Genomic DNA, 26,309 nt, shown 5'->3' with positions numbered 1-26,309 from the left:
AGCAGTCATTCACTGGGACGGAAGGAAACAACACTTCTTTGAGAGCTGAAATTGCCGCATCTTAAAAATCAATTTTTATTCGGCAACCAAGCAAACACGATCGCTTTTCGTCTCTTCGTTGCTGTTCCCAAAATCAGCGTGGGTTGTGTCAATTTGGAAGAACTGTTTGCTTCAACTTTTAAACGTTCCGTTCATAAAAATGCTTCCATAAACCTGTAAGATCTCTCTTCTTTTTCTAGTTCAGAAGAGTAATTATTTCGCCTGGGATATCGTCTTTTAAAATAAAATTGTTCTCGCCTTGTCATTTTTAACAGTTATCCATCAAACACGATTTCCTCCCGAGTCGTCGGTTTCTTATCGTTGCCTTGTGCTGTATTTCTATGGTAGCATAGATCCTTCTAGAAGCTGACTGCCAGCTCTTCCGAGTAAATTTTTGCTATGAGTGTGTCTTCTTCTCTAGCTCATTTCTTTGCTGTAATCAAGCATTTTTAAAAATGGTTAAAATTTGTAAAATTGTGAGTAGTGAAAATGCTCAGTGACAAACAGACAGAGAGCACCTCAACTTCACAACATTATATATACATTGGTACCGTCCTCAACATAATTAAATGTTAGATATGTAAATTAATAGCACACCTGGTGTAAAATCGTCTCTACTTCGAGGCATCCTTCATCCGAGGCTCCAAATGAATGTTCAGTGACACTCATCACTTCGCTGTCCCTACTTTTCAGCGTCCCGTAACATTTTCATAGTTCACACGAGTTTTAGCCTTGGTTGTTGCAGGAATCTCCATAGTGCACCACAAAAAATCACAGCAGAAATGAAATTAAACGAATTGCTGATGGCGAAGGGGTGGGTCTGTAATTTACTCCCAGAGCGGTAAGTCGTACGCAGGTGCGCTGCAGGACCGGAATATGAGCGGAATATTCACAACATTACATTTGAGCGGAAATTTCACTAAGCCCACTTTTCATGCAACTTTGACGTATCCCTCTAATTCCTATCCAGGGTAACATGACTGGTCTGGCATTTAGAGAGAATATTCTCCAACCTGTGGTTACAGGATTTGCTACCGCTGTAGGCGAGGGCTGTACGCTAGTGGATAATAATATGTATAAGGATTAGGCCTATCATGGAAAAATTGTGTATGGAATTTTCTTCATACGATTATTTTTCAGGCAAAAATATTTCATTCGTTTAAATAAAATATATCTGAATGTAGCTTACTGTATACAGCAAACTCTCGATTATCCGAGTGTGTATTATCCGGTTTGCGGGTTATCCATCCACCCTCGGGTTTATTGTATTATTTTTATTTCATTTCCTTTATTTTCATCACGGCATTTTGAAGAGGCCTACATGAGAAATGCACGCTTCAAATTTGAGCACACTCTGTGTTGGCGGCATGCTTGTTCGAGAACTAAACACTAAACAATGTATTGTGTAGCAGTTCTTTGTTGGTATTTTGTAATAATAGTCATGGCTACGAAGCGAAAGAAAGGGATTTTAACTTTAACACAAAAGCTTCAACGAATTGAAAATTTCGAGAAAGTTGGATCAGTAGAGAAATAAACGTACAATTATGGGATTGGTTTTCAGACAATTAGAAACATTAAAAATAGCAAAGAACATTACTAATTATTTTTCGCCAAACGTTTTGAATACTTCGTATACTTTTTTGTACCTCAAGTGTTCTACCAACTATAGACGTAAATAATTTTAAATTGGACTAGTTTATTGACAAATGTGCTTATTGAATGTGTTAATTGTTTGAAATTATTGCATTTTCAATCAGTAGTGTATGGTCAGTAATATTAAAAGTTTCGTTGTGCAATAACATGCACAAAATCTTATTATCCGTATTCTCAGTTATCCGTGCGAATTTGTCCCTGATTAGCCCGGATAATCGAGAGTATGCTATATATAGAAAAGCTAATACACAGTGATTTTTAACATGCATTATAGCTACTAAATTCCACATTTTCAATAAATCTGTAATTTTAAACTTTGTAAAACATTAATTTTTAATGATTTCAAACGTTATCTCAAGTAGGTTCTGGGAATTCCTTTTTCTAATATTATAAGATATTCTCTGATAATTTCATGAAAACCCATGCATTAGGTAGAAATATTTGTTGATCTTCAGAATTTCCCCTTAAAGAATATCTCATGTGGAGTAGTTCGTGTTTAGGTAGAGAAAAGTGTAGGTTTACCAACATTTGCCCATCGAGAGCCCTAGCAACTCGCTGGCTTCTTTTCTGTTATCTAATTACCGTTGGCAGTGTTGCTAGTAGAAGTTACAAAGGTAATTCTATTATGTCAACTTTTGAACACTAGACCACATACAGTGGTGAGGCTAGGAGGCGAATTTTATCAGAATCCTGACTGCAAAGCGAGTAAGCTTGTTTATTTGCTTCCTCTCGGGAACAAGCCGTCACTCCGAGCAGAGCAGCCCCAAGGAGACAGACGTTGTGAATATCAAAAAGGAAAATTAAATGCATACGGAATACTCAGTACTGTCAATTGTCAGCCCTGTTCTAGACCGTAAACGGAGCAAACAACACATGATAAATAGGTGCTGTGCTGTAAAAGAGATGGATGGGTTCCGGTAGCCGACCAGATGTGTCTTCACACAAACGAAATGACCTCTTGAGGAATAGGAATTTGGTCTGCTGCTCCAGACAACTCTTTGCAATAGATGTATCCAGTTTTCATCGTAGGCTGTCCGACTAATATGCTAATTATTTCTTATTCTACACGGGATATTACTGTGGATTGGGAACCAGAATATTTCGTTCCATAATCAAATAAAGAGATGTGACCAACATAAATACCGTATTTAATCGCATAAGCTCCCCCCTCACATATTTCCCTCCCCTTGGATTTTTCATCATTAAAAATGATTTTATCAATATCGCGCATAATTCCCTCTCCTGGTTTGTTCTGACTGGAGTGGCCTTCAAATGACTTGATAATGGACAACAATGAACACAGCGGTACTTGACATAAAAATGCTTCCATTATCACATCATACCGTAAATTTGAACAGTGAAGTTGCAGACGTGTTTCTAGGTCAGTTGTTACAAGTCGTTACCTTTAGATGTCAGCGTCAACAAACCTTTCAAAGAACATCTTCGACGCCTGTATTCAGAATGGATGGCGGCGGGATCTCCTGACTCCTGACTCCAGGAGGCAAGATAATGAAATCATCAATACCGACGATGTGCTAGTGGATAATCCGGGCGTGGGAGAAAATTAGTGTAGATATTGTTAAGAAGAGTTTTCGAAAACCGGAATTTCTTGTGCCATTGACGGTTCCGAGGTTTACATGTTGTGGAATAGTGAAAATGAAGAAGATGGTACGTTATCTGAGCCTGAAAATAGTGATGATAGTGCCGGAAGTGAGGCCGCAGAATAGCGAGAGAAAAGAAACAATGAAACAATGCATTGCTGTTCTTCATTGTAGCCTAATGAAACTGTGGTATTTTGTGTTAATTGAAAATAAATACCGGTAGGTACCACTTTTTTCACATACCGGTATTACCGTAAATATAACTTTTACCTAATACACCGTGTAACTTATTTGATGACTACCAAATAAATAATAATAATAAATCATGAATAAAAATATATAAATAAATTACTCAAAAACTTAATAAAATTAATAAGCATAATTAATCGAAATGTCCGTAGTATGGGCGCCAGAGTTCACCAGAATGGATCCCTCGAATTTAGATAAGAGCATGATAAACTTTATATCCCAGGGCGTGTACATAATGCTGCGTACTGGTACATCTGCTGCAGGCCTTACCTAACCTCCTGAAAACGACTAATTACGTAGGAACTGCACCTAGGTTCATCAATAACACTGATTCTAAAATAGCTAACTATATTCTGAACAAATTCCGTGCATGAGCACCTCATCAACATACAACATTATACATATAATACACACATAAAATATTGCTGGAAGACTCCATATTTCAACAACAACAATAATAATGAAAATCGTGGGAAAACGAAAGCGAGAACTAAGTTACCATTTGTAAATAGTCCGATGAACAATGTACATGTATGAAGATAAATACCCTTCACTGTCTCTATATCAATTCGACTTACCGATTCTCATAATCGGCAGTTATCACATCACACAGATACTGTACCTTGTACTACTGTGTTCACATATTTTAACACTTGTAAAAATATATACACACGTCTGTCGATCCTCAACATAAATTATGGAAAGTCTGAGATAGCTTTCACCAACATATAATGCTAGGCCACCACAAGTGCTACAATACTTAATGGGCAAGCACTCTCCACAATCATCCACTTTCTACGAACATAACAAGACTACGCTCCACAAACGTTTGAAGTCCAGTCCATTGCAGCCGTGTCACTCCAGTATCGTGTATCAGCACCACTTCCTTCCCGTACAGTGCCTCAGTTGTAGTTGTAGTTGTAGTTATCTTCCTTCTCGTTCCTTTACAATCACCTCTACAATCACCCTTACAATGTCTCTTACAATCTTCCTGGTTGCCGCCGTATGATCAACCTTTATAGACATCAACATCCCCCTCCTCTCAGATGATACGTCTGGATTGGTGCTTGCCAGCCAATCATGAGTGAACCTCTTCTTTCTCCCAAGTTATAAACAAACACTCGGGAGTTTTACATGAATCATCAAATTTCCCTGGTACAACAACAAGCTCATCTCATCAGGCTGGGATATATACATGACTAATGGAATTTCCTGACACAAGTACATCAACAAACACTGGGGTAGCCAGATGACTCATTCAAATTACCAGAGTTATTAAAGCAATGTTTTCCCACTCGTGCAAAACAAATTACTCATACCTACATATGTGGATATCTTCCAGCTTACCAATATAAATGGCAAAATATATAAATGAAATACTAATAATAATAATAATAATAATAATAATAATAATAATAAATCGAATACTGACAATAATATCTCTAACTTCTACATATAATTCGGGGGTGTGATATATGTACTATCACAACCGTTTCCCTTCCTTTCTGAATGCCTAGAAGCACCGCTCGCATAATTCCCTCCCTAGTGTTTTCAAGAAAAAATTTCGAGAAAAGAAAGGGGGGAACTACGCGATAAAATACGGTAAGTAGCGCGGATAAAGTACCGCTGTTAACAGAATAAATGCATCTTCAGCACATTTGTCTATGGACTAATGGTCGATACATGAGATATGATTCAAAATACAAAACAGTAGAATTACCCCGTGCTCTACAAAGGACGACTTCTCGATATTTCAATCATTGTATTACGATTTTCTGTTGCCACTCTTCAGAACAAATTGCAAAAACACTATTGATCTGTTCATTCTTTCTACTTTCCTAATTTTTGCATTATTCTCATTACTGTTAACATTATTCCAAAAATAAAGAAATGGCTATTGTCAGTAGGGAAGAAGGGAACTGGAATGAATGTCAGGTAGAGAATACGAAACTGAAAAAGATGGATTATTTCAAGTATTTGGGATGTGAATCTCCCAGCAGGGGTCAACGTCCCACCAATTTAGACGTGTTTTGCGAGATTCGACATAAAAGCGCTTGTACTGAGAAGGAACAGCCCATGGCCTTATCCCCTTGACTGGACTTGATGCCGACAACACACACATATTTCCATGTGTGATTAGTTTCATTTTTCCATATTGATGGTTTACGACTCACAATATTGCAGAGTTTTCTGACGTTCCCACTTAATCAATACACATATTGCGTTTGACACCCTTTGGGGTTTTTAATATTCAAAATGCATTCGTAAGTTGAGTTTGTCACTTATAGGCGTCTGGCTATTTTCAATCGCTTTTGCCATCTATTGGTGTGCTTTTGAAACTCCTTCCTGTATATTAGGTATCAGTATTTCTCGTCATATCGTAGATTCTCCGACTCACGTTAGATGGTAAGTGCGTGCCAATACGACAGCCATGTATTCCGCACAACGCAGACTCGCCAGGTGTTTTCTGTTGCCGTGTCGGAGCCCTTGGTGTTTCGTCCATGAAAGTGATCATTTCTTGGATCGACTATATATATAGTACTTGCGTCCTGTTTTATATCAGTGGATGCTGAGAAACTATTGATAGTACTGCGAACATGGCTTGAATTGTAAATACTCTAAATTGTATCAATGAACATGAAATAGCGAAACATTCATTATAAAATCGTGTCAGTGACGCAACTGATGAATCTGGAATTGTCAACCAGATGCTTTTATTTATTATTATTATTATTTTTTCTGCTATTTGCTTTACGTCGCACCGACACAGATATGTCGTGCGGCGACAATGGGATAGGAAAGGCTTAGGAATTCGAAGGAAGCGGCCGTGGCCTTAATTAAGGTACAGCCCCGGCATTTGCCTGGTGTGAAAATGGGAAACCACGGAAAACCATCTTCAGGGCTGCCGACAGTGGGGCTCGAACCCACGATCTCCCGATTACTGGATACTGGCCCCACTTAAGCGACTGCAGCTATCGAGCTCGGTGTCAACCAGATGGAGAAAGTGTTAAGCAGACTGAGGTTAACAAACTACTGCCCCACTAGTTTAGATATACTTGCTTCTCTCTCCTATCCGTTTGATAGTTGATAGTTTGATAGTTGTGCGTATTTTGCATAACTCTTCTCTTTTTTTGTATTTTATATTTTATAACAATGATAATACTGGTAATAGAAACAAATATGATTAAATTATTCATTTTATAACCAAATCATCGCACTTCCACATCTAATTTAAATAATTATTATTGATTAATTTTCAAAATCCCGACGTACATTGCATGGTGGAACACATGCCAGTTGCACTGAATAATTACCCGCTGGCTAGATGGCGCTAGGAAACTATTCGCCCAGTTGAGAGGTTAATTAAGGTACAGCCTAGCGTGAAAATATATTCTGTTTCAGGTGCTGTAAACTGAAGTGAAATGTTATAAATGAGTAAAACAATGCTTTTTTACACTGGGTCTGACTTGATGAAAGTAGTGTAAGCTAATTGCCCTTAAATGCCACCAACCTCAGCCAGGATCAAACCTGCTGTCTCTGGAACAGAAATAACTAATACAGCATGTTGGTTATTAATCGTCTGGCAAGCATCTTGATTATTAATTTTGTTAAATGAGTCCAAATGAATTCATTCTTCTCTCCCTATTTGATGCGCTTTTAAGATTATGAGTATTATAAATTCTAGTAAATAGGGAGCGATGTTTGAATCAGAGTAACGAGTTCTTATAATTGCATTGTTCTAGTTAAGATCATTGGCAATGTTTCGTATCGTTGTTTCCATTTCGTTATATAATGTAGGAGATGAACCTTCTTGGACTGTTCTAATTAGCATTTTCTCTAATGTGGAAGATTTTAACATCAATTCAGCTCTGTATGTAGGTCAAACTCCCAACGCAGGAGATTCTATCTAGTTTAATTGGAGAAGTTTTCTTCGTGTGATGACAAATAACTCTTGCGACTGTGTCCAACCCACATTGCTAAATGTTGGTATCTACTTACTTAGTTACTTACTTACTTTCCATTATAAACGTTGCCTTTAGAAAGAACATTAGCCTAAAGTATTTCATATCGCGAGGTACACAAAAGAAGTTAAAGCAATCTGAGCCACGTTGAGTAAAAGGAATGGTAATTTATATATAAACTTTAAGCTTTCTCAACTTGGATTAAAGTGTTAAGGCTGTTATGTCACGGTAACGTTATGGTGTTATCTGCCATGTACTCTCCCACATTCATCGACCTCCATATTTGATTTTGCTAAATGAAGGGGTATTGAAGAATTCGTAAACGAAAATTAAGTGCTTCGTGTTCACTACTCACTCACCGATGTGAAAGATTTTTAATCCGTCGATCATATAATGGAAAAGTTAAAGAAGTGTGCAAGTTATTACAATAAATGAGAATGTGTAATAGTCACTCAGTTTAGAAGCAATGTTACGATAAATTATTTACAGGTAACTTTTTATTATGTGATGTGCACTCCGTTTCTTTATTACCACTTGGAGCCTCTCTTGACATGCCTATTATGAGGTTCTTGCTCATTTGCTGTATTTATTCATCACAGTGCAGTACGTCTTCGATGTTTCTAATGAGGACAGTTCTGCTTGAAATATTCCTTTTATTTTATTTTCCCTTTACCATTTCTCTCAGAGTTTCAATGAGTATGCAGTCCTGGCTGTTACCAGGACAAGGCAAAGTTCCTTAAAAAAATTACATTGTTTTTTTCTCATAAATGTCATAACATATTTGGCTTTATTGCACGGTGCTCCGTCATGCATAAACACAAAAGACTTCATCAAGAAACTAGTCCCTCACTTTCCTGGTGGTCACTTCCAACGAAATCCGGAAATATGAGTTAAAAAACAATTTGACACTAAAGTTGGACTAAACATTAATATGTACATAATTTATAATACATCCAGTCTTAAGCCTGCCAGAAAGTCTCTCAGATTTATGGGATGAAGTACGAAAAGCATCTTCAAATGAGCTGGGCTGAGTGGCTCAGAAGGTTGAGGCGCTGGCCTTCTGACCCCAAATGGGCAGGTTCGATCCTGGCTCAGTACGGTGGAATTTGAAGCTGCTCATATACGTCAGCCTCGTGTCGGTAGATTTACTGGCACGTAAAAGAACTCTTGCGAGTCTAAATTCCGGCACCTCAGCGTCTCCGAAAACCGTAAAAGTAGTTAGTGGAACGTAAAGGAAATAACATTATTATTATTATTTGAAGGTGCTCAGATACGTCAGCCTCGTGTCAGTACATTACTGACACGGAAAAGAACTCCTGAGGGACTAAATTCCGGCACCTCGGCTTCTCCGAAAACCGTGAAAAGGTGGTTAGTGGGACGTAAAGCAAATAGCATTATTTATCAACTTCAAATGTCGGCTAATTTCATAAGAATTTCAGAATGGGAAATGAATTTTCCTAACCAGTACATTGCGTGAACAAAACATGACACACACAAAAATACACCTTATGCTTGTAGAGATGCTTGTACTAAATAATAAAAAATCACAAAATCGATAAATGTGTCTATAATTTGCATATGTCTGTAAGTTAAACGATATTAAAATAACAGCTGTTGAACACCCAGTGACCGAGTGAGTGGCTGCTTGGTTTGAGACGCGTACCTGTCAGCTTACGTTCGGGAGATAGATTCGCACTGTCGGCAAACCTGAAGATGGTTTTCCGTGGTTTCCACTTTTCACATCAGGCAAATACTGGAGCTTTACTTCAATTCAGGCCACGGTCGCTTCATTCCCTATCCTAGCCGTAGAGTAATAGCATCGTGTATGTCAAATTATTGTCTTGAAATTGTTCGAAATGGCACAAATATATATAAACGAAACGTTTAGTGTATAAATAGGCTTATTTGTCACACTGGGAAGTTATACTTATTATGGTATGGTAATTATGACCACGATAAAGCACAAGGACTCCTCATAACGCTGTTCTTTAATCGTTTTTCACTTATCAGCTCCTCCGAAAAAATGAGACGTTGAAAGAGGGAAAAAAAGAAAATTTATTGAAAATCCTGTCACTTTATGAGGAACTTGCAAATGAGCTGGTAAAAGAACATTTCTTTAACAGCCGAAGAATGAGTACGCCGTAATATGAAACGGTAATAATAATAATAATAATAATAATAATAATGAAACGGTGAAGGACAAAGACTAATGAACTCAAAGTAGCCTATTGCAAAATAAATATTGTGACACATGAGAATATTCAGTATGAAATTATTCTCATCCACATTTTATACTTTGGGTATTGAACACGAAAAATGATCAGTTAATCTCAAAGAACATCTTTTGATAAGGACTGTTTGTTTCCCTTGATGCCGGAACATTTGGAGGAACTTGCATGTGCGGAACGCTGGTAGAAATCTTCACCTGGAGCACAATGAGGAAGTTAGAGACATAGAAGCGGGAAGGGAAGAATATTGCCTAATTACATGAATGACACAAGCCGCGTTGAACGGTGTCTCCTGAGGACTGCAACTCTCTTCAGATACTTGATAGGAGAACCGCTTAAGAACAGAACAGACGTTATTAATTATCCACGATGAAGCTCCAAGATAAATTCATTACCAGCTCCAGAAGCTTCCACGACCTAATCCTTAATCCTTAACAAAATTACTCAAGTTAAGACCAGGCAGCATAACCAGAGGGACTGCATTTGTTTGTTAGCTCTTCCCTTTTAATTAATAGTGGATTATGGGGACAATATAAGGCTACATGAATTACTGAGAGTTTACTCGAGATTTTTGCATGACATTTAACTATGTTTCCTGTGTTTTATATGGAGTTGACTCCTGGACTTAGACTTAAAACGTCTAAGAAGAATATCGGAGCGTTTGAAATGTGGCTGTGCAGATTGCTACTGAGCTGAGTGAGTAAAAAGAAGGGGATATATACTCAGTACCATGAAATAAAGGAAGCTAGAATTTTTTTTTGTCTTATAATCGGAAATGAAGGGAAGTACTGAAGCTCGTCATGCAATGAAAGATCTTCGGAAAGAGAGGTAGAGGATGCTGTCTAATCTCTTGTTCAAGGAACCTGAGGAACCGGCACCAGATATCTTCAGTAGAACTGTTCCGAAACGCCACCAATAAGACTGACATCGCCATGATGACAGCCAATATTCAAATCCTATAACGCACTAAAATAATAATAATAATAATAATAATAATAATAATAATAATAATAATAATAATAATAATAATAATAATAATGTTGAGATATCGTTTTAATTACTGTAGACTTTTAGTTACGCTGGAGCATCCAAATTCTTTGTCACAGGAGTTTCCCAACATGCTGTAAGCCAACGATTCGGAGTGTTGCATTTTAACATCCTCAAATTCCAGCGGTCTCATCCGGAGTCGAAACCGAACAGGCAAACCGGACACCGACTAAGACTGGCAGAGATAAAAATTAATAATAAATTAAAACTCAAATAGCAGATTACTCCAATGATCCATCCAGTATAAGGATCCCAGGAACTTCAACAAATCAGCAGCTATATTTCGCGACAAAATTATTGATTTCAAATTATAGCACCTCCATGAACTTGTTTCCTATATAAATTAGTCAGATTAGCGAACACAAACATCTTTAGGCTATATATACCTTTTTTGCTTAAATATCATGCTTCAGTGGCATTCTATAATACACCAACGTAACTTTGTTATTCTAATGAAGCCGACATCCGACATATTTGTAAACTGGCGCGGAAAGAGTGCAAATGCAAAACAAGAACAGTAAATTTCCGTGATGGAAGCTTTGTTCTCTGTCTAGGTTACGAATATATATGTATTTGATTTCTTCTATATTTATGTACCTTTATTTTAATTACTTATCTAATAGTATAGTTACTCGCCAAATAGTCACAATAAATATAACCCGAACACAGAACTCCCTCTAGATAATTTCTACCCATATTTTACCCATAATAATATTTGTTTTATGACTCACAAACTAATTTTGTGTCTTTCGGGAACGCCGAGGTCCCTGGATTGTTATTTATTTATCTATTTATTTATTTATTTATTTATTTATTTATTTATTTATTTATTTATTTATTTATTTATTTATTTATTTATTTATTTACTGCATTTTGTATTTGTTTGTTTGTTTTTGGCGGGATGAGTGGCTCAGGCGTTTGAGGCTCTGGCCTTCTGACCCCAACTTGACAGGTTCGATCCTGGCTCAGTCCAGTGGTATTTGAAGGTGCTGAAATACGTCAGCCTCCTGTCGGTAAATTTACAGGCACGTAAAAGTACTCCTGCGGGACTAAACTCCGGCACTCCGGCGTCTACGAAATCCGTCGAGAATAAATGGCTTCTATTGACTCGACAGAGAACGTGACTTTGTCAGTCTGCTCCTAAGGACCATCTGCCTTAGAACGTGCTCCGAGATCTAATTATACGTTCAATCGTGATGTGCCTATCTGGCAAGAACATGAAATGACACGTCGTAAATTCATTAAAACATACTGGAATTGATTCCTGAATTTTAAATCCTCTGTCTCAAGTTTTAAGTTTCTCTTTCCTAATCGTCAGTGACAAACGAAGAGATTTTGTACATCTGTTGCCGAAGATGCAAAGGATAGTTTTAAATGGTTGAAAAAATTAATTCACGATGAGACCTCATTTTTTATCTTTACAACATAGTGAAAATATTTAAGCCCTTTATCATTCCATTCTTGCAAAAATATTTACGTGCGATGTTTAAGCACCAGCCTAAACTTAACATAAATAGAACTGCATTCTTTAATATCGTTTGGTAATAATCTTCCATTGGGCATGGATATGTGTCTTTGATGATATTGCAGTGGTGGTAATAAATAATATTGTTTTTGCTTCCCACTAACTTTTTTGGCGGCTTTCGGAGACGCCGAGATGCCGGAATTTTGTCCCGCAGGAGTTATTTTTACGTGCCAGTAAATCTAAATAAAGGAACCGTGATTGAAAGAAAAGGAGGAAGATTCCTGGTAGCATCTGAAGAATGGGGAAAATACATTAAGGACAGAAAAGTGAATGATTTCTAGGTTTTGTTATCCTAGTATTGTCAGTGTCACCAAATTTTAGGAGTTAACCATGGGAGGTCAAAAAGACTTTACACTAGATAGTGGATGCAATACAAAATTCAGATTGGGTTCCATAGTTCATATGAACGTCTCGGAAAGCTGAACCTCTGAGGACCACAGTGCGTTTTATACACATCCTATCATAAACTAGACCAAAGCAATTTCCGTACAGCCATGAAGGTCCCTGAAGGTATAACAAAAAAACAAAAAAAAACTGCCACTGCTCTTAACTTCAGCATTGTCCGGCTCCGTGGCTAAATGGTTAGTGTGCTTGGCTTTGGTCGCAGGGGTCCCACGTTCGATTCTCGACAGGGTCGGGAATTTTAACCATAATTGGTTACTTCCGCTGGCACGGGGGCTGGGTGTATGTGTCGTCTTCAACATCATTCCATCCTCATCAAGACGCGCAGGTCTCCTACGGCAGTCAGATCAAAAGACCTGCATCTGGCGAGCCGAACTTGTCCTCGGACACTCCCGGCACTAAAATCCATAGGACATTTTTCTTTTTTGTACCTCGGCATTGTGTGGAATAGAGTAGTTAGCTGCTTGCCTGACCGTCTTTGTTTCAAAGAATTAACCTGATCTCGTTTATAGTGCAGGCTGTGTAAATGCCAGGATTTTTACATGTGAAATCTCTTCTAAAGTGAAAGTCTCGTTTCAGAAATTTCGAGTTTTTTATGGTGAATCGAACCCTCAATCTTCCGAGGGAACCGAGTACACCTGTACAGTCGTCATCGTCATCATCCCCCTGAGTGTGGGAGCGGTAGAATAACACTCACGGTATCCCCTGCTTCTCGTAAGAGGCGACTAAAAGGGTCCCCAAAAAGCTCTTAACTTTGGAGCGTGGGTTGGCGAGTACGGGGACATTAGCTGAGGCCTGGCATTGTTTCCACTTACTTTTGCCAGGCTCCTCACTTTCATCTACCCTATCCGACCTCCCGTGGACAATTCCTGTTCTTTTCCAACCCGACGCGATTAGAGCATTCGAGGGGTTGGGAGACTTTCATTTTCACGCTGTTGTCTGTCTTTGGCCGATATCTTCATTTTTCGAAGTGTCGAGACCCTTCCATTTTTCTCTCAGATTAATGTTATATAGAGAATGGTTGCCTAGTTGTACTTCCTCTTAATACAATAATCACCACCACCACCACCTCATCGTCATCAGCATCATCACCAACAAAAACAGTAACAGCGTCGACGACAGCAGCAAAGTCTCCTGTACTCCGTACATCCTTAAATGCATGTCTTTGCATCAAAATTCGAGGTTTCTGAATCACCGCACCGTAAATGTGAAATCACTTGTTTACAATGTTGCCAACTTAGCGGACTTTCCGCTAAATTTGGCGGAATTAGAAGACTGTCGGCGGAAAAATATACCATTTAGCGGACAGCGGATATTTTGGCGGAATTCTAGACATTATAGCGGAATTTAGCGTTTTATCCATTTTCCTTTTTTAAAAAATTTATACTCCACTCTGTCTCTGAGCTATTCCGTATTTCTTGTCAGGAGCTAGCAGTCACATGAGGAAAACATGTTATTTGGATTTGATGTTATGTGATCGTGGTATCATACATTTGTAATGCGAGGAGAAAGGTTACTTATCTCTTAGTTGACGAATGACGATAGATAATGAAACAGCAAGAGAGTAGCATTTATATTTATGCTATGAAGGACGACCGTTTAATGAACTGGCCTGTTCTGTGTGTGGCCTTTGAGGTAGGAGATTCACCTAGTTCGCACCCGGCAGTAAAACGCCTACAAGTTTTAGCTCGCCGGCTCGCAGGCAGGGGGTTAATCCCAGTGGAACTCACAGATCAGGTGAGTACAGACATTTACTATTATTATTATTATTATTATTATTATTATTATTATTATTATTATTATTATTATTATTATTATTATTATTATGTGCGTATGGATCCAAAGGATCACGCAAAGCTCTAACGATTCTGTTTTCTGAGTTGCCAAACAGCTCTCAATCTTTTCCCGTGGATCCTTTTTCGTTATCCTGTCCACTTTGCTCCAGTCTTCTTTTTCACTTCGTCTCTGGTTGCACTTTCCATCCATTAATGTTTTTTTCCTATGGAAGTTTCTGTCCGCGGTGTCATTTGAGTTCATCTGTGCTTTTTCCAGGCCCTTATTCACTTCCAGTATCCATGGAATATTTTTTAGATGTTCTATGTAGGTGAGAATCGTGTGTGTCAGTCTACTTGCCGGCAGTCTGCGGACGCGCCTATAAAATTTCAGACGTCTTTTGCGGATGTCTGCTGCAATGTTGGAAAGCTCTTCTGTCACTTTGCGTGACCTCAGTCGATACCCATCTTCTGTTCTTCGTGGTCCGAGAATTTTCCTCACGTTATTATTATTATTATTATTATTGCCCATTATTTGAGATCGGATTTCTTGGCGGAATTTTAGCGGATTTTTAGTAGTATTTAGCGGATCTTGAAAATATAAGTTGGCATCACTGCTTGTTTATCAGCAGTGAAACACACTGTTCCCACAGCGCCACTACCAGACCAATATGGCGAATCACGCCCCGCTACAGCATAGGCATATATGCGCTTTCGCACACATTTTATAGTTAACCTTCCATTTCGTTTCAATCCTAGCGTGAAAGTATGGATTGAAAGAGTTAAATAATAGTCAAAGGAGCGGAGATACGCGAGGAATGTGTGTGTAACTGCGAGTTAGGTTATAAAAATAAATCCAGACGGAGAACATAGACGTGTATCTGCTCGTTAACAAGCTACCTTTTCTCCGGTGACATATTTGCTGAGAGAAGTAGGGCTGGCTGGCTTTATGTTTCTGTGAGAAGGAAACCCATCATGGCCTCGCATACTAACGGTTTCCTTGTTGCCTACGTGCTGCAGTGTTACATCCCTCGCCGGCGAAATTAAAACTGAAAAACTGTTTGGTGTGAGAATAAAGTCGAGTGACGTGTGTGTGTAATACCTGTACGTGCACTGCTTTACGTCGGTCACTATTTCTTCCTCCTCTTGAGCCCGCCTGTGACACTCCAAATACCTGCTTACAATGGACTCCTGTGTATGCAGAGCGAGTTTCATTTTCAAGCCGGGAGTAGAGATTAGCAAGGACCGTCTTAACAGCAGACATTCTTTAAAACTCTTTATTTAAAACATACGGTGTAATGTAGTAACAAAATCTCTCATTCCCTAATTACGTGAAGATAGATGCTATTCTCAACATTAATTATGTATTAACTATAGACCTACTTTCAATAGACACTTTGTAGTAGTTATAGTAAGGCTTCACTGAAAAGTTCTAACAGTATTGTATACACACTCATCAACTTGAAAATTAATATAGCCGGGCTGAGTGGCTCAGACGGTTAAGGCGCTGGCCTTTTGACCCCAACGTGGCAGGTTCGATCCTGGCTCAGTCCGGTGGTATTTGAAGGTGCTCAAATACGTCAGCCTCGTGTCGGTAGATTTACTGGCACGTAAAAGAACTCCCGCGGGACTAAATTCCGGCACCTCGGCGTCTCCGAAGACCGAAAACGTAGTTAGTGGGACGTAAAGCAAATAACATTATTAATTATTATTATTATTATTATTATTATTATTAAAATTAATCTTTTAAAATATATTATGAACTGTTAGTTTTATTATTACCGAGCAAGTTGGCCGTGCGGTTAGGGTCGCGGAGCTTTGAGCTTGCATTCGGGTGATAGTGGGTTTGAATCCCATCGTCGGCAGCCTTGAAGATGGTTTTCCGTGGTTTTCCATTTTCACGCCAGGCAAATGCTGAGGCTGTACGTTAATCAAGGCCACGGCCGCTACCTTCCCAATTCTTCATGTCCCATTGCCGCCAAAAAATCGTAAGCTGTTGCAACATTAAACCACTGTCAAAAGAAGAGAGATGGTTTGATCCTCGTTGATAAGTACAGAAAGACTGAAGTCCTCATGGAATTTATCAGGCCTTGCCTTTAATAAAAGAAATACACTTCTAAAAGTTCACAGAACAGGCCTATCTATGTTGGTGAGACGTAAAGCAAATCGGTATGTTTTAAATATATAGTGGGTGGTTCCATGCTATGGCTGTGTCAGTCATAAAACTGTACCAGGTTTATACATGAAAAAACATACTTCTTCTTATTCTTCTTCCTCTTCTCCAACGTGAAAGGATGACATCTCCTGTATATGGAAAACTGAACAATAATAATAATAATAATAATAATAATAATAATAATAATAATAATAATAATCATCATCATCATATGGCCTCAGCTACCGTGTGCAGACATTTCAATTTGACGCCATCTGGCTGTCTGCTCGTCAATTTCGACGTTCCGTTTTACTCTAGGCCACCACTAGATGGCAGACCGAGTAAACCGAAACTCTCTTGGGCGTCTATGGCTGAGATTTTTTAAATGAATTTTGTCGGGTAAATACCAAATGTGTCACCAGAGATCTTTTACATGCCGACATCGTACGACATGGAGTGTCGAATGGACTTTTTTCCGCCCTTCAAAAATCCGACTTCCTCTGCCGTGTTTGAACCCTCTATCTTGGGATCCGGAAGCCGACACTCTACCGCTGATCCACAGAGGCAGCTGAAAACTGAATGATAGTGTAGGATAAGTGTGGTGTGTGTTGCAGAAATGTTGGGAACGGCACAATTTCTCAGTCCACGAGCAAATGGAATTAACTATTTAAGAATAAAATTAATCGCCCCGGTCGGGAATCGAAAACAGGGCCCGAAAGACCGAACGCCAAGCAGCTGACACTCATCCATGGAGCCAGACAGAAAAAGAATAAGATGAAGATGAAGATGCATCCTTTCAGTTGGTACTCAGAGTGCAGTTATATTGTTCTGAAAGTTTTTTTTTAATTGCCAAGATATTAGGATTGTACTTCTCTCATCTTACCTCTTATCAGTGCCCACTATTACATCGGAATTAAATTTCGCATTGAAGGCGAACGCCTTTTGAACTAAGTTACGCAACACTAGGAATATTTGACTGAAGTACTTCATTTTATTTTATTCTTATAAAAATATTACAAAAGTGTGTTACATGCTGATGTAAGTTATATTGATATAAAATCAAATACACGCTAAGGAGGGCGCAAAAAGAAGTGATAATTTATTTATTGATCCCTTCACAGAAAATGAGAAACAAATCCTTTCCAACGAGGAGAAGACGACTTTAATTTATGTGGGGATTATACCATCAAAACTTGACGTTCTTCTTTTTTCTCCGTGGATGTGGTAGAGAGCTTTCAAAGTAAGGAGATATCGAGACTGTAAGGTTTTTCGTTATTTCTCGAGCACTTTTAAAATGAAGTTAGCAGCTGTTCTGCATATTGCGGTCGTAAAAGTATTTGCATGTGCCTTCCACGCTAATGAGTCAAACTGTTTGGCTGCCTGCAGATTCAAACATAGAAGTTCAGAAGGGAATGAATGTTTGATTTTAAACAACCTATCTGTAAAGAATGTCTTAAAAAATAATACGGTTATTAAAGAAGCTGAGGTTCAAGCTGGTGTTTAAAATTGTTCATTATTTATTCTGTTGTATCCAATAAGTAGAGGCAGGAATTTTTTGCCTTACATATATGATTTCGCGAAAAGGGAATGCTTTTTCGTTTTATTTTGCGAAATATACATATCCCCGTCATTTTCATTTCACTTAATCATTTCCGAAAATTATTCATAAATTCGTGTGATTTTTGAATTATAAATAAATAGAAACAGTGTTGATAGTGATTCATTATTCATTATGTAATCTTAATTAGGGCTATACAAGATTACACACTACATTACCCATTCACCCTACATAGCCATGACTTTCATCTTATATAGCCATACTATTAAGGGAATTCCTCGAATATTAAAACGAACAGGTATTTCTGTCGAATTGAGAAATCCTTAGTCCGTTTTTCGTTCCCCTTCATGTAATATCGCAATACAATTTCAAGCTCGTTATTTCCCATGACTTCCGCTGCAGTTTCGTACTTATCGCAAAATAAATAATTTTCGCTTTGAATTGACCTTTATCGCTTTAATTCGCTGTTATTCGCAAAACCAATATCACAACCTTCTTAACCAGAATCGTATGATTCGTTACGATATCTCAAAATCGCTTCAAAATATATTTTGTCGAGTTTCTCGTTAAAGCGAAAAAACATGCCTCTACCAATAAGTTATCGCCCTGGATGGGAACTTAATTGACAATGTGCCACTTTTCAAATACACAAGAATGGGATTCGGTTGTGGAAATCAAAACCAGAATTGGCATTACAAGAAGTGTGTTTTTGAAACTAAAACATCTTCTATGCAACCGTGATCGGAACTCATTAGCGTGTCGTGAAGAATTACATGTAATCCATAATGCTTTACGTTATGGAAGAATGGATACTAAGGGCTTTGTCAATGAACGAGTGAGAGTCTTTGAAATATGGATGTACCGTACATCACGCCACCGGTCAGTACGTACTGTACTGAGAAGGTTGGCCATGGGGTTAGGGTCGTGCAGCTGTGAGCTTCCATTCGGGAGGTAGTATGTTCGAACCCCACTGATGGCAGCTCTGAAGGTGGTTTTCCGTGGTATCCCATTTCCACACCAAGTAAATGCTGGGGATGTAACTTAATTAAGTCCACGGCTGCTACCTTCCCGCTCCTATACCTTCCCTATCCCATCGACGCCTTAAGACCTGTCTGTTTCGCTGTAACGTAAAGCAATTATTTTAATCACGTAGGCCTACTGCGTCGTGCTGGGAAATCATGTTAAGTCTTAACCCTCGAAAAACGCAGGAAAATGATCATTTTCTTCACTTCTTCAGAAATGACCACAGACTGATGCAAATGAAGATAAAAGGGAAGACAGGTGCGTAACGTGGACGTGAGTGGAGATTATTCTCCTGGGCGTAGAAACTCCGACTATGGTTCAGTATTCACTATACGACAACCCTGATACTAGAAATACAAAACAGGAATTATTACCCCTAAATATATTAATTTACAGTCGTACGAAAAAATCCACAGCCTGTTTCCAATCATTCGACCGGGTCAGGAATGAATGAAACCCCCATCTCGCGGCGAGGATAGGAGTTGTGGTGGCACTCCTCTGGGGCAGTGATTAATGGCTGACAGATGAAATGAAACTATATTGGAGAGTGTTACCAGAATGAAAATTGACAGGGAATACCGGAGACCACTGTATTATTTAGGTTAAATTTAAATTTGATGATAATGATTAGGATGTTAGACTTCGGAAATTATACCTCATCTGCTTCGATGTATTAAAGAGACGTTAAACCACCATACATTATCTGCCCACCTCCAAGATTCCTGGGGGTAATTATCTCATTTTATTTCCCGTTAGGGTTGTCCGGTCAAGGCGGGAAAGGCGTGCTCGGTTCACCCGAAAGAACGCGGGTTCGATTTCCCGTCGGGAAGTCGAAAAACTTATGAACCGAGATTTCCACTTCCGGTGGATGGGCCTGAGGTTCACGTACCCTACACCAAAAATGAGTACAAGGATAATTGCTGGAGGCAAAGGTGACCGGACGTAGAGCTAACCACTCTACGCCACCTAGTGCCGAGGTTAAGGATAATGAAAGCCTTTACCTTCCACCTCTCCAAGGGCCTTTGTGGCTTGTGTGGAGAAGACTTTGTTTTTTTATTTCCCCTTATAGCAAAATTCACCACCATTAATCATCACCACAGCCAGGATTTTGATGACCTAAAAATGTTTTAAATGATTTATAAAATGGCGGCAAAAGTCCAGTAAAACGATCCGAAAGCTTTAAAAAATGTCATAAATTTTACAATCAATTTACTAATAGAGTTGGTATAGCCTATATTTATGATAATATAGAAATTGTAATAAGCTGTTGGGCTTTTGCCATGTCAAGAAAACAAGGTGAAATTCTTTACATTTCGCAGAGAAATTTGCTCCGCGTCTTCAGAAGAAAATCTTGACTTTTCACGAGGAAGACTTCTCCAATTGGAGGTGTCTCTCCTGGAATGTGGAATGTGGTGAACAATGTTTCTTTAGTCTCCCGATTGACAAAGCGTTGTGAAGAATCTCAAGTCTCCGTATTCATGCTCATTTGAAGTTGCGATAACATGAATTACCACAGGCGTAAATGCTTCAAAATCTTCAAACATCTAAGAAAATGATTCAAAAATTATAAAATAGTCTAATAAATTCTACAAAATGACCAAATGACGTAAAAATACAAAATAGAACAAAAGACAAAAAAAAACCCTAATAAATTAGCATTTCTACAATGTGTGAACTATGATCAAGATTTCTGTACAATTTAACAGTGCTTGTTGTGAAGCAATTAAAAGATGACTTGTCATCAAAATCCTAGTCCAGATCATCAACTACACAATTCTTTGGATTCCCTATAATTTAATTTGTCGTAAGAAAAGGGGTAATGATATGGAATTTAGCTTTTGCGAATGTAAAACTCTGTTCCTATAAAAGGACGTATACAAACTGACCTACATTAACTCATCTGAAGGCTTTCCTCACAGTTAGCAAATGAAGGCTTCGCGCTTATCAGCTACCCTCGTCTCTTGGCAAGTTAACATCATGAACACAAGAACACGTAACAAGCCGAACATAACCTCAAAACGATGTCAGCTTCTGCGAGTGTATTTATTTACTGGAGCGCAGTGTGGGAAGCGAAATGTTTACAATTACTGTGAAGGCGCCACGGTCTCGTTTGCATTACATTCATCAAGCCGCAGAAATAGCGCGCGCAAGGAAGCGAATAAGCGCACCCTGTCTCAACATATGCGACATTACACAGACTCTCTCTCTCTCTCTCTCTCTCTCTCTCTCTCTCTCTCTCTCTCTCTCTCTCTGCCCTGTTATTTGCAAAGATGAGGCCGTATATCTTACGAAAACTCGATCTTCATCACGTTTCCCAGCTATCGTCTCTACTTTACCCATCGAAGCAGTCACAGGTTTCATTCCTTCATCAGAAATTCGCTCCAGTACTTCTGATTCAGAGTGAAGTTATAACTAACGCAAGTAATTCCCAACAAGCCATGCCAGAGAGATGTATGTTAATTTAATTTTATCTCTTTCAGTGGATCTGTCTATTTCTACTACGATTTGCACTAGTTTCCCAGTGAGCGAGAAACGAGATTATTATTCTGCATGTAGAGTATGTAATGTTAACAAATCTTGTGCCTTTAGAACTGGTATCATAGCCTACGCTTTTCAGCAACCTACTGATACAATTCTGAAACACAAAAGTTGAGAAGATTCTCCTTGGTTTTTAATTTCCACAACAATATTACCAATGAAAATGTAAGCTAAAGTGTTCCAGAAGTGTTTTTGTACTATTGATTTAAGCAAACACGAATAGATAATATAAAAATTACTCATTAACACTCAACACCTACTCTTCAGCCAGTCATTGTGAATACGTATTTAAATGAAAGCAAATGCAGGAGGGAAACTAAACTAATTGCAGTTATTTTATGCTCATAATTAAAACCTATCCCAGTGCCTGTAATTTAATGTAGCCAGGCGAATTACTTCCATGATAGAGCGCCAGCTTTCTGAGCCCAAGTTGAAGAGTTCGATCTTTGCTAAATCCAGTGGTATTTGAGATGCTCAAATAAGCCAGTCTCGTGTCTATAAATTAAGAGAACTTAAATGTGACAAAATTTACAGCTCCTAGGCATCTCCGAACACCGTAAAAGTATTTGATGAGATGTAAAATTATTATTATTATTATTATTATTATTATTATCATTATTATTATATTGGTTTAACGTTGCATTAACATATTGAAGTTTTTCGGTGACGTAATGGTGGAAAAGGGCTAGGATTGAGAAGGGAGTGGTCATGGCTTTAATTAAGGTTCTGCCCCAGCATTTGACTGGTGTGAAAATGGGAAGACACGGAAAGCTATCTTCAGGGCTGCCGGCGGCGGGATTCTATCCATCATGTCCCGAATGTAAGCTCACAGCTAAGCGGAGCTAACCGCATGGCCAACTTGCTCGGTATATTTATTATTTTTGTAGAACAAGCTCGGTACTCAAAAGACTAGAATTGGCATAGCAAAACAAAGTAAATTACTAGCAGCCGACCGTGAATATCGGTTACTTCTTATTTTGACTGCGAGTATGCCTACTTTCTTTCGAATTCCAGTTGATTAAAAATTCCTCATTTGTATATCTTGAACATGAATATTCATGAAAAACCGGTTTAATATTTTAATGTTATATGGAAATTGTATTTCTCTTGCAAGTTAGTTTGATACGCTACTGAAATCTTATATGTATTCCTGTTTGTATAACTAGCATCTAGATGGAACTTCTAAGGCACCTAATCATATTTTTAAAAAATTAAAATATTATGGTATTGGAACCAAATTTATACAGTATTATTTCGCTGAATATAGAAGGAAAACTCGGACGTGGACGTAGGTGGTTATCCTGCCGAACCTCAAATAGTGGTTCGACATGTACCATACAAGAACCCTGAAACAGTAAGCAAAAAATAGGGATAATTACTCCCATGGTAGTCGCCTACGTGCCTCCGTGGCTCAGGCGGCAGCGCGTCGGCCTCTCGCTGCTGGATTCCGTGGTTCAAATCCCTGTCAATCCACGTGGGGTTTGTGCTGGACAAAACGGAGGTGGGACAGGTTTTTCTCCGAGTACTCCTGTTTTCCCTGTCATCTTTCATTCCAGCAACACTCTCCAATACCATTTCAGCTGTCAGTCATTAATCATTGCCCCAGAGGAGTGCGACAGGCTTCGGCAGCCGGAACAATTCCTATCCTCGCCGAAAGGTGGCAGGCTTCATTCATTCCATCCCTGACCCGGTCAAATGAATGGAAAACAGGCTGTAGATTTTCAATTTCATGGTCGTCTACATTCTGTGAAAAGAACAAAATTTCGTTAAGTATACATTAAGTCATATCCCTAACTAGAGTCAATTCTTTACTTAAAAATTACAATCTGAATAGATTGTCCTACAAATGCGTCTAACGCTGCCTCCACCTAGGTTAGTTCTTCAGTGTTTACCGGGCGAGTTGGCCGTGCGGTTAGGGGCGCGGCTGTGAGCTTGCGTCCTGGAGATAGTGGGTTCGAAACCTGAAGATGGTTTTCCGTGGTTTCCCATTTTCACACCAGGCAAATGCTGGGGCTGTACCTTAATCAAGGCCACGGTCACTTCCTTCCAACTCTTAGGCCTTTCTTATCCCATCGTCGCCATAAGACATATCTGTGTCGGTGCGACGGAAAGACACTAGCAAAAAAAAAGTTCTTCAGTGCTTTGGAGTAGGCTACACTTTCAATGACATTAGGTAAGGAAAATAATTACATGCTCTAAGCAATGACACCGTGTCCTTGATGAGCTCTAGTTTTATTTTTGAATAACCATCTACAGATATATTGCTTTTTAAAGGCTACACTGCCTCGTGACTGAAAAAACTGCATCGTGTCCATACTGGCCGAGACGACCGTCCTTGTACGCCAGTGAGGTAGGCATCGCAGCAATGCAACAGTTCACTCAGGTCGTAGCTGGTTACGTATAACGCGTAACAAACCACTCTTAGGCTACATCCTATTACCGCCGTATAGTGTACTGATAACTATAGTTATTACTATGTTTTTTATTATGACTACCTGAGTTGTTTAAGGTCTCGATATCGAAGCACGGCTTAATCGGTTAGCATTTGAGGACCGAGGCCAACTCGGCCGTATGGTTAGGGTTGCATAGCTGTGAGCATGCATTCGCGAGATAGTGGGTTCGAGTCCCACCGTCGGCAGCCTTAAAGGTGGTATTCCGTTGTTTCCCATTTTCACACCAGGCTAATACAGGGGGCTGTACCTTAATTAAGGCCACGGCCGCTACCTTCCCGATCCTAACCCTTTTCCACACTTGCGTCGCCGAATACCTCGATGTGTCAGTGCCACGTTCAGCAAGTAGAAAAAAGAAATTAAGATTAAGGTACCAGAGTCGAGTCGCTTTAATGGCTGTCCAAACAATATCCATATCCCCTACACTAGCGTTTCTTAAAACCGATAGCATTTTAACTTGGCATATTTATATTATTATTATTATTATTATTATTATTATTATTATTATTATTATTATTATTATTATTATTATTATTATTATTAATACATCATCTCAGGGATTTTGGCCTTATTAGAGTTACCTGCGATCGTCACTTTGTGTGGTAATAGCCCAGTTTTACGGTCAGATGTCTTTCCTGACGCCATCCCTACAGTACGTGGAGATAATGTTTGCAATATTGCATGGTTCTATGTTGGTTTGTTGTATAATAAGTCGTACGTAAATGAACATGTGTATTTAGATGAACAGACAACCAGCCACTGAACTAATAGAATTGAACAGAAGTGGTTAAAATCCCTGGTCCGGCCAGGAATCGAACCCGGGGCACTCTGGACCGAAAGCCAGTACGCCGACCATTCAGACAAGAAGCCGAATCTTGTTCTTAATTAATTGACTGCTGTCAGAGAAACTACGGGAAACCTTATCCAGAGCTATCGACAGTAAGGTTCCGACACCGCAATGCAACCTAACACCCACATGGCCCGAACCGTGCATCCAAATTGCACGGTTTATTATTATTATTATTATTATTATTATTATTATTATTATTATTATTATTATTATTATTATTATTATTATTATTATTAAGTGATTTTAATTGCAAACGATTAACTCCCTTGACTTGGCCACCCACTATCGTCGGAGTCTGCCATGTAGTAAAAATGTGCACCAGGGAAGAAATGACTACTTGAAATTTTATACTATTATTAGTTCCATTCAGCAATATTTCAGCAGTAGAATTCTACTAAGTTTCCATTATCCTAAGAAGAGTTATTTAGACATTCATTCTTCTTCGATAAATCATTGCTCATTTTCAATTCTCGTATTTTCTCTTTAAATAGATCAATATAATACCGGGCGAGCTGGCCGTGCGGTTAGAGGCGCACGGCTGTGAGCTTGCATCCGGGAGATAGTGGGTTCGAATCCCAATTTCGGCAGCCCTGAAGATGGTTTTCCGTGGTTTGCCATTTTCACACCAGGCAAGTGCTGGGGCTGTACCTTAATTAAGGCCACGGCGGCTTCCTTCCAACTCCCAGGTCTTTCCTATCCCATCGTCGCCATAAGACCTATCTGTGTCGGTGCGACGTAAAGCTACTAGCAAAAAATTATAATAATAAATATAACTAGCAGTTTCCCGCTGGCTCCGCCCGCAATGTATAATGTATGGTGTTGTTCGTTACTATCCTCACGGATGTATTTGCAAAGTTTCGACTTAATGAAATAAAGCACATGGTCTTCTGCGGTAATAGAATGAAATATTGTGTCAAGAAAACACTTGAAAATACATTACACAAAGAAATTGAATTAAACGTTCCTTGGAACAACACTACGCGCCGAACTATTAAAAAGTCCTTCAAAGATCTTCGTCATGGAGACAAATGTTCTCATAACTATTCTCATAATCTACCAATGTAAGTATTTATTACATTAAAAGAAAGCGCTTGATCCACTGAGCGTTTGTAAGACCAAAACGAACTGCGCACCTCAATAAGAACGAAAGATATGATTGGTTTAATGAGAAAAAATGTTGAAGAAATGAGACGTCAAATTTAATGTGCACTCATACCTTTGCTCAGAATTAACCCATTTGAATAGTTAAGAGCTGCA

This window comes from Anabrus simplex, chromosome 7 (assembly GCF_040414725.1).
Source record: "Anabrus simplex isolate iqAnaSimp1 chromosome 7, ASM4041472v1, whole genome shotgun sequence".
In the NCBI taxonomy this organism is placed as follows: Eukaryota; Metazoa; Arthropoda; class Insecta; order Orthoptera; family Tettigoniidae; genus Anabrus; species Anabrus simplex.
This window is presented reverse-complemented; position numbering follows the sequence as displayed.